General features: G+C 40.9%; 1 protein-coding gene across 2 annotated transcripts in view; it reads left to right on the top strand.

Moving 5' to 3' along the window:
* Positions 1-8,656: 8,656 nt before the first annotated feature.
* NLGN4X (neuroligin 4 X-linked) overlaps positions 8,657-16,724 on the top strand; it is a 165,159-nt gene continuing 157,091 nt past the window's right edge. For both annotated transcript variants that reach the window (XM_059493859.1, XM_059493858.1), the window contains exon 1: positions 8,657-8,992. The gene's annotated coding sequence lies outside the window, so the exon portion shown is untranslated. The remainder of the gene's footprint in view (positions 8,993-16,724) is intronic.

Genomic DNA, 16,724 nt, shown 5'->3' with positions numbered 1-16,724 from the left:
ATTAAGATAATTTTTTTTTTAATTGCTCACAAACTGAAGCAGAGCTTCTGAGGAAGTTGGACTTCTATAATATTGTTATTCAGAAGAGTTAGCCTGTACTGTAAGTACCTAAATTCATCCAGTACTTCCCATTTAGAAGTAGGAGTTTCTCTCTGGTCCTTTCAGACTGATTCTGCATGAACAGCTTTTACCTGACTCTTCCTAAACTCAGCCCGAGCCCCAGAGAATTAGCTGTGGGCACACAAAGAAATGTTACCAAATTTCTGTGGCTTAATGACCCACATCCCAGTGGCTAAGCTTGTGTGTTCTGTTAGTACTCTGATTTTATTTTTCTTAGCACACAGTACCAACAGACACAGTCTGAGACATTATTCCCCCACTCCAAGTCTTTTTCGCTCTTTTTCTGCTGCAGAAGACCATCCTTTGCAGTCAGTGTGGCAGAATAAATATTCATTTTCTCCTACAGATCAGTTTAACCCCTCCGCTGCTCATTTAGTCCACTCTGTTGCCTTATCACAAGTGGTTAACGCATATGCAAACTTTTCTTCTGCTAATTTAATTTCAGGGAATTATGGCCTCTGTCAGAGGTATGGCACTAAAGCTGGAGTTAGCTTCACTAGTCCTTGTCTATAAATGCCTTTAGCTCTTTCAATTACAAAGTAAGACACTGAAAATCTGTGTGAAGGAAATTGCCCCACATTTGGGATGGGCTAACAATGTTCTGATGAATAGGTGGCTCAGCTGACAGGCAGAAATTGACAGCGTTCTCACAGCTTGGGGTCCTCACACTCCGATCTGGTAGGTGGCTTGCTACTTGAAGCATTTAAAAGAATATTTATGTGTAGCCATATCTTCTTATAAAAACGCTGTCAGAGACATTAATGCTTCCAGAATTGCCTGGTTACTATGTAGTAGCTCTTTTTGCTGAAGTATTCAGTGAGAGAAGTTTTGAGACTTGGATTCAATGCCTTTAATCAGCCTGTGGACTTTCAAACATATATTCTTAATAGACTGCAGTAAAATAGATGCTAGTTTGGGTAGAAAGCACTCTCCACATTCCAGCAGAAAATCTACCCTAGGTAACAAAAAAAACCCCAGTATAATTTTGCCTAGGAAAAGCATGAATAATACAACGCAGTGGGAAAAGCATTTGGAAATAGATATCACTACCTACTATTGGGATTGTGTTTTATGTAATTATCTTGCAAATAGAAAAATCATTCCAACACAAGTGATCTTCTAATTGTCTCTTGTTGTAGTCCAAAAGTCAAGATTTTCTAACAGCTTCTAAGAATGTTTTTTTTCAGAAAACTTACTTGCTGTTTGAAGCTTGCAGCTCTAGTGTTCTTTTGAAGTCCACAGGTTTATGAGCAATGTCTTACAGACCACAAGTTGTCAAAGGAATTACCTGCAGAGCTATTATGTTTGGTTTTGAACATCCAGATCCTTAATATTGTGGCTGTAGATTAAAAGTTGTCGAAGAGAGCTGACTTGTGAATGAATGTGAGCTGTGAAATATGCCTTAGGTATTTAGACACTGCATTTTATTTCTCTCTGCTTTAATTTAATATTTCTGCTCTCCTTCCTGTGCTATTCAAGTGCAGTTAAAAATCCACATGTATACTAGTAAACTGGTATCTTGTATGGCATTAGGCATATGGTTTTCTGTAATCCTTAAATTATGCTATAAATAATTCTTTCTAATATTAGTCAGTCTGCATTGCACTTTAAAACTTAAAAGGTTGCACTCAGCTTGTAAGAACTTACTCCAAGGTATTTTGTGCCCATTTCTTATCTAAAAGACAACAGAAGCAGGGATGGATTACTAGCCTCTGGTTAGCATAATTTTTTATATCAATAAATGTTACCGACCACATTTGTCAAGATCAAATCAAGATTTCCATGGGTATGTAGAGCAAACTTCACTTTTGTGTTTATGTAAATGGTACATGAAATTGTCCCAAAAGTATTAATCTGAATCAAAATCTGGCAATACAAACCCCTAAAAATGGGATGATTATATAGCACAAGGAATAATTGGAGCTACTATTGAATGTTTTTGTCTGTTTGTCTGGGGTATAAGCTTTTTAAATGCTATTAATCATATTGACTACCATAGCACTCAAGGAGTGTGATTACACTATACCTGTACTATGCCTAATTCAGAAGATACGTGGGTTCATCCTGCACAGGTACAGACCTAAATGGCAATAGGGATCTAGAGTGTGGGTGTGCAGAGGGATTTTCTTGACTCACTACAGCTAAAAATATCACCTCAGGCCTTGTGCTGTGTTAGATGCTCTGGTTTCTGCAAAAATTGCATGGGTACAGCAAGGTTTCAACTGTTCAGAATACACTGCAAAGAAATTCACTGTGTATCCTGTTTGCATATATCCAAACAAGCAAAATGAAAATAACCATTAGATTCATCCCAAAATTAAATTATCTTTTTCTGAATGGTATTTTGAAGAATAAAGATACTACACTATAGAAATACTGGTATTGTGGTGCTGTTAGATATTGATCAGAAGTTTGACTCCTCAATTAGGTCTGGCTTCAGATGAAAGCACGAACCTTATTTTGAGTGATCATCAATGGAAAGAGCAGGTTTGCAACAACAGGAGTCGGTTTCCAGTTCAGAAAAGCACATTGTTAACTTAGGGACAACCTCCACAAAACAAGTATTAGCTTTATTGTAATAAATTATTAATAATAATAAATAATAATTTAAAAAATATTATTCCCCTTTTCTTCTGGGAAAAAAACAGCAATGGTTAAGCATGTAAGATCTTATTAAGGATCTCAATGAAAAAGTTAAATAATTGCAGGAAAAGTTTGAAAATGTTATCTCCAGTGAAAAATATCAGTGACAACCAATTTTCTACAGATGTTAGGGAACATTCTTGTGAATCAATCTCTTTACAGAATAACTGTGTTAAAACTGAGAACATAGATCACACTTTAAGATGAGAGTTGCTTTTTTTGTAACTCAAGAAAAAAAAAAATTTAAATCATGGTAACCAGGAGCATGAGTTCTCAGGTGACATAAAGGCCAAGTTCAAATGTACTCCTTTTAAAAACAAAAGTGAGTGTTTGGAGCACAATACAAGGATGACTCATAGTCTAGAAAGCCTGCTTTGTAGTAAGAGACTAACAAAACAGAACCTAATTATCTCAACAATACGGAGGTTAGAAGGCTGGCTAATGATGATCTGTAAAGTATGTAAGGTGAAAGAAGAAGAAGGTATGGAGCCAAAATGAAATTCAGTTTTTTACGACTACAAGCCAGGAATGTGACTTTGAGAGTAAGAGTAATTAAGTACTGATTAAATTTACTCAGATACGCAGAATCTGCACAATGAGAAATATTTACCCTTAAAAAGACCCCAAACCACCTTGTTCACTTTAGTTCAACAGCGAGTAAAAGGCTTTATAAAAACAAAGCAACAGCAAAAACACCCCCATAAAATCCCCCCAAAACCAAAAAGAAATCAAACTAAACCAAAAACCAAACTGATAAAGCACTTGGGCCAAATGACAGAAAATAGTCCAGTAGATAATTTTAATGGTATTTTTAAGGTTTGTCTTTACACAAGGTGGACCAGAGTCCATCAACTGCTTCCCCTCCTCTATAATTGAAATAGTGTGTCTGTTAAAATCAATGTCCATATCTGCCCCATGTAGTTTGAGGCTGCATCGCAGAAACTTTTTAGAACAAATTCCCGTATTTTGTTCTCTAAAAACCATGAAATATATGATCTTAATGTGCTATTTTCTATGTCTGTGATATTTTGGGTTTGGACCTTTGTCAGAAGGAGAAAGTGACACTAAAAGTTTTAGTGAAAAACTGCAAGGAGAATGCAATTAGAACGTAACTAAAAAGGCATGTATAATGACAAATACCATACCTTTGGGAAACCCTAGTGAGTATTAGTTCTCTCAGTACACTACTCTGAAATTATCTCTGAAATTGGCCATGCAGGTGGGACTCTACAGTGTATTTTTGATTTACCTGGTATGGAGCAGAGCCAGTAGTGCAGTAAGCATTTAATTTTACTATAAATGAAAGATTTTGAATTTGAAAATATAGATGGGACTTTTCCGTGTTGCAATTTTGTTACTCTGTGTAATTTTCTGTGAAAACAGTTATCAATCAAGTTTCTCTTTCATGAGCAAACCATAAGAGGATAAACCACATAGGAAACAAATTTCTTTCTTGAAATTTATTAAGCACCATTTTGGGGCTACTCAACTAGGAGACATTTATTATTTTTCCCAAATCTTAATTTTCTTCGTGTTCGTTTCAAACTAATCTCTGGATTTTTCTTGTTTACTTGGCGGACACGGTGAACTCATTCTATTTGCTTTCAATTTGTTTTATGTCCTGCAGTTTGGCATTCATTTCTTTTGCAGTTCTTATTTGCTTGGGGTCTCACAAAGGACTATGTCTGCTTCATGCTATCACCTTCGTACCCAGGAAGTGAACTCACCCAGTGACCTGAGTATGGGGCTCATTCTGGTCCACTGAAGGTAAGCCTTTTGCACCATGAGGCTAGTCAAACATAACATTACAACTGCATAAAGTGTATTGGGACCATTCTGGCTCATCCTTGCACAAAAAGAAATTGACACAATGCAAATTGGAGTAAGAAGATCAAGCAGGAAATAGAGGGGGTAAGGAGTCAATTTCTGTTCATGCAATTGTAGAAACTTCTTGCCCAGCATTAGGTTAGTATTTTCACACACAGAACCAGCAGCTTTGAAAGAGACCTTCAGGATCACCTTCACAGAATCATGGAACATTCTGAGCTGTAAGGGACCCATAAGGATCATCAACTCCTATTGTCAGGTGAATGGCCTGTGCAGGGATTGAGACCTCAAACCTGGCATTATTATCACCCATCTCTAACCAACCGAGCCAATTGCAGGGCTATCCAGGCCCACCATCAACCAGCACCACCACTACACTGCCTAAACCATATCCCCAAGTGCCACATCCCAACACCTCTTAAATACCTCTAGAGACAGTGATTCCACCACCTCCCTGGGCAACTTTCCCAATGACCAACTACTCTTTCAGTGATTTTTTTTTCCCTAATATCTAATCTGAACCTCCCCTGGTGCAACTTAAGACCATTCTTCTTGTCCTTTCACTTGAGATATGGCAGAAGAGACCAACTCTCACTCCACTACAATCTTATTTCAGGTAGAGAGCAATGAAGGTCTCCCCTGACCTTCCTCTTCTCCAGACTAAATACCCCTACTCCCTCAGTCACTCCTCATAGAACATGTTTTCTAGACCCTTAACCAGCTTCATTGTCCTTCTGTGGATACACTCCACCACCTCAATGACCTCTTTGAAGTGAGCAACCCAAAACTGAACACAGGATTCAAGGTGTGAACTGATCAGTTCTCAGTATAGGGGATAATCAATTCCCTAGTACTCCTAGCTATATTCTGAGCAATTCTCAATACACTTTTCCTCAAGGCAGTAGCTGTGCATGGAGCTGTCATAACCAAAGGGTAGGACCCAGCACTTTGCCTTACTGAACCTCATACAGCTGATCTTGGCCCATCCATCCATCTTATCCAGATGCCTCTGCAGAGCCTTCTTGCCCTTAAGCAGATCAACACTCCCACCTAACTTGGTGCCACCTACAAACTTACTGAGGATGCATACGATCCCATTATACAAACCATTGATAAAGATATTAACCATGTCCAGCCAAAATTATGAGCCCTGGGGAACACCACTAGTGACGAGCTGCCAGCCATATTTAGTTCCATTTGGTTAATTTTTAATATGAATTGTTTGGAATGAGTAAAAAAAAACCAAAGAAACAAAATTGAGATGCCCCCCTAGACCTCCCTTTCCCTCCCCTCCTCTCCCCTCTCTATTTGGCAGCTAAGCCCCACACAGCCATTCCCTCATTCCCCACTCAGGATGGGGAGAGAGAACCATAAAGATGAAAGGGAGAAACTCATGGCTTGAGGTAAAGACAGTTTAATAGGTAAAGGAAAAGCTGCACATGCAAGCAAAGCAAAACAAGGAACTCACTCACCATTTCCCATGAGCAGGCACATGTTCAGTCAGGAAAGCCAGCCTTCATCACGCATAGTGGTGACTTTGGAAGACAAACACTCTTAATGTCCTCCCCTTCCTTTTTTCTTCCCCCCCCCCAATTTATTTGCTGAGCATGATGCCATACAGTGTGGGAAATCCCTCTGGTGAGTTGGGATCAACACATTGCTCTGACCTCTCTCAACTCCTTGTGTACCCCCAGCCTGCTCCCTGGCAGGGTGGGGTAAGGAGCAGAGAAGACCTTGATGCTGTGCAAGTGCTGCTCAGCAATAACTAAAACATCCCTGTGCTATCAACACTTTTTCCAGCACAAAACTAAATCATAGCCCTGTACTATGAACAAATTAACTCTTTCCCTGACAAAACCAGCAAAACAAGTAAAGCTGGGTTAATACTGGAATACAATGTGACCTTGTAAGAAGTGATGGTGTTGTATAGCAAGTGGAATTCTTCTCTCTGAATGAGTGCTCCTGGACTCATGCTTGGAGTTAAAAATATGCAGTGGATTGCTGCAGATAAGCCACAGATTCCAATTGTACATTTAGCGTTTTGAAAGTTGTAAGAGGAGAAAAGTACATTCTGCTGTTCTGACCAAATGCCTTTTATTTACATACTTTGATCACAAATTTGTGTACAGTCTATGGAAATTTTAGTTTTATTGCTGTGCTTTAGAATATTTAAGTCATAGTAGCAAATATTAATTGCAAACATTACAGATGATCCTTCGGTAACCTGTAACAAATTGCCTCCTCATAGTACAACACAGGTGGAAGATCATTATTCAGATTAACTAGCACACACTTTAATATTCTCCAAATTAATCTTATAAAATGCATGACATATTCATCAAAATAAAGACTGTCCTGCAAAATTTGGGACAGATGGCAGTGCAAGATAACATCTTTTCTAAATGTGTCAAAATATTCACTCATTCAAGCAATATGATTGGTTGCACATTGTGGGTGCATTATTAAAATAACAAAAGCAGTAAAATTCACTTGCATGAACACCTGCTGCTAGAGTGACTTAATATAAGTAAGCCAAAACATATAATTAAGTAATATAAATATAATTACTTCACTGACAAATAAGTGAACAGTGGCTATTGCAATTCTTAAAACGTTTTAAGTCAGTGAATTACACCTGTATTCAGATTTACAACATTTAAAACCAAAACATACATTCCTAAGTGACACTTAAGGAAGTATCCTTCATTCCATATCGTGAAATATAAGAACAGACACACAACAGGCTTATTAGTTGTCTGCTAGATCAGATGGTATATATTCCTTTACCACTTGAAACAGCAGAGTATAGAAGTGATTGATAAGCCAAATATCACAGACAATTTAGATTTGAGAATTCAATGCACTATCTGTTCTCTACTGAGGATCTGACATGGGGGCAGAAAGAAAGATTCTAGAAAAGAAGACCTGCAGATTTTTTTTTTTTCTTCAGAATGGAAAAATCTCAAAAACTCCACTTATGAAATCTAATACAATTCTTGTGGAAGAAAATCTCATAAAGGTATGAATATGATTTTGTTTCAAATGATGGCAAGATATTCAAGACCCCCTTATTTTGTTCTCTGCTCTGTCCTCAGTGAAGTCAGGCAATGCTCACCTGTTCTTAATGTGAGGTCTTGCACTCTGGATGGTGCAAGTGCTGTTATTAAACTGGTTAAGTGAACACGCTGTAGAGTGAAACAAGGTGTACCTGTGGAGGCCTAAGAACATGTTTGCTACACCACCCTGCACCGTCCTGGGAAAATATGACAGAAATGAACCAGAGACCCTGTGTTGTAGCATGTGGCAACAACCACAGGGCCCCCACCTGATCATCACTTAGCTTAGTGGCTAGCTAACTAAAATATGAACATCAAGTAACTGGTCTTATGAAAAAAAAAAAAGGGAAATCTGTTTAAAATGATTGGGCACAGGGCAAATGACTGCTTTGCTGGTTTTTTGGGGTTTTTTGGGGTTTTTTGTGGTTTTTTTTTTTTTTTTTTTTTTTTTTTTTCCTGGGGGGATGGGGAACAGGAACAAAATGCTTCATTTCTTGGTGTACAATTATACTGTCAGCTCCACGAAAACGCAGATGGGTGAGTATGGTAACAACAGGCTGGCACTGTAGAAACTGCCACTGTAAAGGGTTAACAAAGACTGCACTTGCTGTACATGACCACGGAGCAGAGAGATCGGCAGTGTGAATTGTGTGACCCCCCGAACACACACACACACACACACACACTCACACAGGGATGGGGACACCTTCCCCGCTCCGTGTGCGCGGTGCCCACCTGTGCAGCCCGCGGGGCCCGGCGCGGCTCCGCGCGGGGATGCGCCGCTCCTCCGCGGGGGGCTGTGGATGGAGATGCGGTTTCTGTAGCGCTGGGCTGGCTGCGGGGAGCCATTGGCTGGCGGCTTTGTGAATTTCATTCAGTTTGGTCCAATAGCGGGAGGAGAGCGCCTGGTACAGCCTGGACCTCTCCCCCCCTCCTCTCTCCCCCCCCCATCTCCCTCTCTCTCCCAGCTCGCCTTGCCTTGCAGATCAGTCTCTCCGCGGCTCGGTCTTTCTGCATAGGCTATCACAGCTCCTACTTGCAGACTCAACTCTCCCTCTCGCACTGATTGCAATGAATTTTCTGCCTGAATGTAGGTCGCTTACAACCGAGAACACGAGTTTCCTTCAAATCCAGTGTTGTTGTCTTTCTTCTTGTTATTTTTAATTTTTCCCCCCTTTCGTGGTCGTTGCATTCCTTTGGAGAAGCCAATCGCTTTGGATTCCAAAAAGGGGAGCAGGAACCGTATGTGAATAATCCTGGCTGCATGATAGCCCGAGAGGATTTCCTGAAAGATTCTGGCTGTGTAAAAAAGACCCCTATGCTTCTTCAGCTATCTCAGTGTTAAGGTAGGAGTACCGGATTTGCAGTTTTGAGTGTTCATTTTTTTTTTCCTGTGTTTTTTTCTGTTCTCCCCCCCTTTTTTTTTCTCGGCGAGGGTGGGGGAAGAGAGGGAGAGGTGTTGCAGTTGGTACTCTGGCAAAGGGCGAGCAGTTTGCTGCAGTCGTCTGTGCTTTTACTTTTCCCATCATGATAAAGCGATACTTTCTTTTTGACATTTCCACCATCATACGCGATCTTCTTGTCACATATGCATATTTATGTAAATTTATTTCTTTTTTACCCACTTCGGTCTCGTTCCTTATATGTCCCTTGCACCATAATTTGTTTGGAGGCATTTTGCTGCAATCAGCTATTTGGAAAGGCTCTGAGGTTCTGTGTGAGATGTTTACAAAGTAGCTTTGCTTTACAGGGAAATAAACAGAAGAGTGTGGAGGAGAGGAGGGAAAAATATCTGCAGTACAGGCAGAGAAAGAAAGAGCGAAGCCACAGTTTCTTGCAAGCGCGAAGAGGGGCAGGAGCGGTACCTCATGCTCTGTGTGAGCCTGTGGTTTTCAGGGAAACACAAAACCAACACGTAGGGTTTTGGCTAACCACTTTCCTTGCCACCACCACAGCCACGAAAAAGCAAAAAGGGACAGGGACGGGGAGAAGCGCGGGGGGGACAAGGGAGGCGGCTGCTCCGAGGAAATCTTAGATCTTCTGGGATTAAGCGGTTCACCCGCTTTCGCTTAAGCTATTCCGTGGTGGGTTGCCTTTCTTCCCCCTTCCCCCCATTTTTTCCCCCTTTCTTTTCTCCTTCTCCTCTCTTCTTTTTCTTTATTTCCTTTCCGGGCACGGGTAAAATGCCCGCTTTTGTGATGGGCATGGGCTTCCGCACGTGATGGAGCGGGGACTGGCACTGGGGAGAGCCAGCGTGCGCGGACCGGTGGTGGGGGGGCGGGGGGGAAAGAAAAGGAGAAAAAAAAGAGACAAGCACCGCCACCACTCACCCCCCCCCCCCCCCCCCACACACACACACACACTCCTCCCCAGCTCGGCAGTAAATCGGCTTCTCCGCAAAGCTGGGGCGGGGGCGGGCGAGGCGGGGGCTGGCGGCGTGAGGCGCCTCCGCGGCCGCCGCGCTTTGCCCCTTCCCCGCGGGAGAGGCCGCCGGCAGCCCCGCACCGCCCCGGGGAGCGGGGGCGGCCCCGCCGCAGCCGCCCTGACGGACGGGGCCCGAGCGGCCGTCGCTCCGCCCGCCCGCCCCCGCACGCATTTCGCGGGCGCGCAGGGTCGGGGCGGGCAGGGCGCGTCCCGCGCAGCCGCTGCGGAAGGGTGCGGGACGCGGGCAGCGGGCGCGGGTCGGGGCGGGTGTCCCGCCGTCGCGCCCGGAGCGGGGCTAAGAATAGATGGCGTCGCGGCCGGGAAACTTGGCCGGTTCGGGCGCGCGGCGTGGGCGGGGGGGAGAGAAGTTTGCGGGGGCCGCGGCGGCAGAGGCGGGGCGCGGCCGCCAGGTGGCGGTGCGGGCCCTTCCAGCCGCGCGCCCGCCGCCCCCCGCGCCGCGGCGCCGCGCGCCCCGCCGCGGGGCCGTCCCGCGCGCGCCGGGCCCGGGCCTGGGGGCGCTCCTGGGGCCGGGGCGGGCCCGGAACCCCCTGAGGGAGGCACCGCCCGGGCCCGGCCCGGAGCCCGCGGCGACCGGCGGCACCTGAGCCGCGGCTCGGGGTGCCCGTGCCCCGCCGTCCGTCTGCAGCCGCCGGGGGCTGCTGCCCGCCGTGGGGATGGCCGAAACGCACGGCCGAGTTCGGTTGTTTGGTATTGGGGGAGAAAGCAACGCCGCCGCCAAAACCCAAAATGTACCCCCCAAAACCACCCTTGAAAACATCCCTTTAGCCTGATGTTTGATCAGTTTTGAAAGCAAGCACTGATAAAATTCCAGTTTGCTTTTAAATTAATAACGTTAAGGACATACATGCATGTGTTTAGGAGATTAGAATTCAGAGTGTAATTGGAGGAATTTACGGTTACACCAAAATGGAAATCCCTGCTGTTCTTCTCTTCCTAAAACATAAATACATCTCCTAATGCAGATCTTGTGTATTAAAGGGTAATATTTTTTCCCCATATCATGTGGAAAAAATTTGTATTAGATATATAAATCCTCAGCACTAAAGAAATAAACTGTTTGTCACCTTAAGGAGCAATTATTTCCAGTAATTTAAATTCCTAGCTAAGAACACTGCTTTGCATTGTAAAAGTGAACTGGTTTAATACATCAAATGAACTCTGCATTTTATTTTCATTTTGCTTACTTTATGTCCTATCTATTATTACCTGTGTAGGCTTCTGTATAGGTAGCCTTTATATGGATATGCATTAAGGCAGGAAATTCCAAGTATTTTTTGCTTATATTGCTGAGTAGAGGGTTGCATGCATTGTCTTATGAATCATGTGCCAATGAATCATTAAGGTTTGAGAACCATTAAAACATGTCACGCAGTTTCTGGTTACTCAAAACAGCAATGTCTATGGTGGCATGTAATTTTCTCAGAATAATAGAAAAAGAAATTTAATTTTGACATGATATTTATAATAATGAAATTATTAGTCTTTTGTATATAAATACAGCTATTATTACCCCTTCTCTCTTTTCTATTCATATGCCAGTGTATTGTATAGATCCAATTTTTTTTGGTGGGTGGTGTGCAAGTGCAACCTATTAAGCTGTACCAAATACTAAAACTGAAATTCAGTTTGACATCCAAAACATCTTGGTTTTATATTCAATGAAAAAGTAAAAAAAAAAAATTCAAATTAGCTCTGAATTAGCTTGTATCTCAAGAGGAACAAGCTAATTCAGAGCTAATTTGATTTTTTTTTTTTAATTTTTCATTGAATGTAATAGCCCTCAGTTTTGATCTCTACTGGAATACATTCATATAGATAAGAAAATACAGTCTCTTTCTGCGTTTCTGGAGGGAGTGATTACTCACTCACTATTGTTTTAAAATGCAGCGCTGTATCATGAAAATGTAGACTGTAAATTCAAAAATTCCCAGTGTTTTTTGTCTTGATCAGCAAAGCAGAGTGATCAGTGTCATTTCTTTTAAAGTCATCACAATGCGAGCGAACAAAAGCAAGCCTCATAGCAGGAACGGAACAGGCCAACTGGATTAAATTAGGACAAGTGATAAAACTGGGAGGTTTACTGGAGATGCTGTGCTAGCCTATATATTTTGTAGTCTTCCAAATACTTTATCTTTAGCTAATCCCATGTTCTTGGGCAGATCATCCACCTGAAAATGTTTACATTTGATAAAAATGTCAATCCTAATAGCATCCTTCAGCTGAAGACCTGTCATGCAGAGATGAAGGCAAGAGGCAGAAAGAAAACCTATTTAACTGAAGCTTTGTATTAAAAATACTATATAGAAACAAGGATCTGTTTGGCCTTTTTTTTATTTTTTAAGAAAAGATTGATTCAAGCAGCACTTACTGATTGCTACATAGAGGTTTGCACGTTTGTTTTTGACAGGTTCTCAATACAGCCTCCTCTTGGCCTTCAAGCACGCACACTGCTATTTGATGGCTGAATCACATAGTGTAAAGAACAGCTCCACCTGGGTAGGACAGGAATAAGCACCGTGCTATAACCAGCATATAATTTAGTCATTCTGTCGCTTGAAGACTTGTCATCAGGATTCAAGATCTCTTCTGCATGAGTAAATTGGTTAGTTTTGTGCACAGAATTACAAGGCTGGGAGTCTTTACAGTAATAAAAATCTAATAAAACACAAACAGAAGCTGCAAAAATCAATGTAAATATCTCATGTCCAGCTGCAGCTATCCTCTGTCACAGTTCAACTCAGGTACTCTCAAGAAATGTTTGTAAAGCATTTATGCTGTGAGCCATTTTGATCGTCACATCTGACAGGGTTATGTACTCAACTATTACCTCTAATAGTTCTCCACTTCTCATTGTATTTGTTTTAGTAGTCCCCAGATTGGATTTGAAGGAAAAATAAAAAAGCACCAATAAAAAACCCCCAAACACCAACGAGAAAAAGCACTTTGCTGTCTAGTGAAGGAAGAGCAAGCAACAAGTTTTATTGGCAATACTCTTGGAAAAAAATTAGCAATGAGATAAGACCTGATGGTAATAAACTTTTCTCAACTTGGATATAAGGGTAGAGAATAGAAAACTGAAAGATAGAATTTATAGAGCGTCGGCAGTGGTTGAATTTAAAAAGTAGGAAGTTATTCTGGAAACATTTCCAGGAGCTCATCCCTCTTAAGCTTATCCCCCCATGTAAACAAATGGGGATGAATTTTGACAGTAAAAATAAGCTGTATATGAAACAGGGCTACTTTATGGCTTGCATGCATAGCTGATATGAGAGTCTGAATGGAGGCAGCCCCTGTAGAACACTGGCTTATCCTCTGAGATCTGCAGTGGGGCTTTACCAGTGTCACAGCTAATTCAAACCGAATGCATTACCACATGCTGGAACAATCCCTAGCTAGGAATGCTCAGATTTGTACTGTAATAATCTAAAAATAAATTGTAGTCACTGATGTCACAATGTATGATTCTTTCAGCTGTCTTCAGCGCTGAGCCCACACACCACTCATTGTCATAGGATGTATTTCAGTAAGTGTGTACCACTGGCGAGCTTCAGCGGAGGGTTAAGATTTTCCATCTTCTGTTATTTATGTGCTAACTGAGATTTGCAAATTCATGGGGAGGCTGAGGTACTCTTACTGACTCTGCAGTTACTGTTACAATTTCATATATAGTATGAATATAAGTAGAAATTTGTATTTACTTGTGTATGAATTTATTTTGAAATGAATTAGAAATACTTTTGAGATTTAGTTACACAGATCATTAAGACTAAGCCCCTTCAGTGTTTCACCATGAAAGATGACACATGAAATAATACTGTCATGATTTGATGGTAGCAAACTTCCATCTAGCAGTATTTTTCAGACTTGCATCTGTTGAATGCAGCATTCAAAACGAGATAGATCACTGCTTCTCTGTTCAGACAGTTCAGAGGGAAGACTTTTCCTTTGTCCTCCAGCTGGAGGTAGTCATTGCCAATTAGGAGAGGTCTAGGACAGCCAGGAATGAAAGAGGGCAATCATGAATAGGATTTCTGACCCAAAGTGTTAATTGAAGTGGTCTGATGGCTTGATTATTTTGAAAATTGCTGTTACTGTAGTGTCTGTGTGGGCTGCAGTCCCACTACAGACCCAGAAGGAAGAGATTTTCAAGCTCTGTAGTAGGGTTGCTGTCAGGTTAATGGTCTTTCCAGGACTGACCAGTGATCTTAGTCAGTGCCATCATGTGGTGATCTTGTGATATTGTTGTCAGACATAGCTGGGTTAGTGATCAAGCTTCTTGAAGTGTTAACATCACTTTGGAGCCTTAGGGAGAAGATATGCAGTTCAATGCCAACAAGTCTTTCAAAAACCTGTTTAGAGAAATAGCATGGAGAGGGCTCAAATAAATTAGTTATGTTTTCTGTAACTGGGTTTCTTTTACAATTTAAAACTCTGGTAGAAAGTAAATGAACAGACTTCAGTAAATCTCCCGCTTGGTACGTATTTTTGCTCCAAAACAAATTTTGCCAAAATTACCTCCAAATATCTATCTGTTCTATTCCAATAAACAATTACTACATTATGCATCACATTTTGACTTCTGATATAGAAAAGCCTTACTTCGTATCCATCCAAATGTTATAAAACCAGAAAAAAGCTGATAGCCTCTTTGAAATAAATGTATTTTGAAGCAAAACAGATTTCTAGTGTTTATTCATATATCTTTGTTTTGTACTGATTTTTGTGGTACTGATTTTAGACTTATGTTTTGCATAAATCTTATGCTTGGAAGCAGCCATGCCAGTTTTTCTCCTCTTAAATAAAGTTTTTTGCAGACCCTACAAAAAACTCTGCAATTAAAAAGAACAGGAGTTTACTCAACAATTATCAGTAGTTTAATTATACAACTAAGAATTCTTTCTCTGAAAATAAACAATCTTTTCTTCCCTCCAGCCTTTGTCTTTATTTCTTTACTTACTTTACTCCAACATATACATAATTTATCACTTATATACTACTTATCCATGAAATACCTCTTCTGAGTACTTGGTCATATACAGAACAAATTACCTTGAAATTGTATAACAAATATGTTTATTCTTTGAGATATGATTCTACCTTTTCTGATCTATTGTGAGTGTCTTCCAGACATATCTTTTCAAATAAACAAAATTTATATATTCTTTATGCAGAACACCGTATAAGACATATGCTCTCTAATGTACAGTACATTTTTACTCATTTTCTTACTGGACATAGCATAAACCATTAACATTAAAAGACCTGTGCAACAGGACCAAAATAAATGGACCATTGACAGATTAGTGTCATGCAATGAGGTCTGTTGGATTCAGTGTAAAACTACCTGTTAAGTTCAAGAGGCTTTTGGTCAGATTTGAGAGAAAGTAGTAATTGAACAAAATGGTATGGAGTATTTCCATAGAGCTGGCAATATCATATATAATGCTTAAATTTTGTCTCCCAACTTCCCATTAACTTCTGCTAGTGAAGTTGCCTTCAAACTTTAGTTTGAAAAATAAAAAAGAAAGCTATGAAAAATAGTTCATCTCCCTCCCTTCCTCAAAGAGCTTGTTATAAGCATGGATGATTATGCGCACTGAAAGAGTATGCTAGATGATACAGGACCATGTTTTCTCAACTCATGTTTTATTGGTGACTGTGTTTATAAAGACAAATGGTTATACAGACTTTGTTCCATCTGTGATTTCTTTCTGAAGTTTCTTGGATTTGTTTGTTAAAGGAACTGGGCGTGTGTTAGATGGAGTATTCACATCCAGCCTGTTCACCTTTTGATTCAGTTATCTCATTAGTTGTGGTGGTGCTCAAGTTCTTGCCAACTCTCCAAACTAGCATTTTAACACTGGTAAATAATTGTCCTGGATTATTGTTGCAATGTTTTTGGATCATAGATTTCAGTATTATTTTATAGGTAATATGTGACAAAAAAGGGGGCAAAAATCTTCTCCTGGATATGTAAGAAGAGGTGAAGCCCATGTAAATCTTTGGTACATCTGCCATTGCAAAAAATCTCTGACATTTTGTGATTGGTAGGAATGTATCTGGATTTCATGGGGTGTCTTAGGCAAATAATGGAAAATTATAGCAATGACTAGAGGAAGTAGCTAGCGAGTTGGTGCTGTATGAAATGTACCCTTCACCCAAGCTTTAGTGCAGAAGGTCCAATGCAGCACTTCAGGGAAGCATCCATCAATCAGTGTTTCTTCTCAGTCAGACACCAGGTCACTGATTGGTTTGCTATAGTTTCCCAATCCAAATATATCTCTACCAATAATGTAATTTGTATTATGTCTGCCTCCTGCATTTTATATGATCTACATGAAAGCAAATATAAGTTCTCGGTACACAATGGCATGAGGGGAAGTAGAACTTCCTGCAAATTATACACAGCTGAACAGATGAGCTGTGGTGCCTGAGGCTGTGAATTTGTATTAACACAGCCAGCAGTAGGTCTGCTTCCTGAATTAGAAATGTTCAGTGTGTGTAGTTTTCAAATGTGCAGGTGGTGAATTTGGGGACAGATGATGTAGATCCAGTGGTTTTTACATATTAAGTAATAGCAGTTGGCATAACTGGAAATTAGTCATGGAGCTGGATAAGAGCTAGCATGTTAAT

This window comes from Ammospiza nelsoni, chromosome 2, assembly GCF_027579445.1.
Source record: "Ammospiza nelsoni isolate bAmmNel1 chromosome 2, bAmmNel1.pri, whole genome shotgun sequence".
NCBI lineage: Eukaryota > Metazoa > Chordata > Aves > Passeriformes > Passerellidae > Ammospiza > Ammospiza nelsoni.
This window is presented reverse-complemented; position numbering and strand designations above follow the sequence as displayed.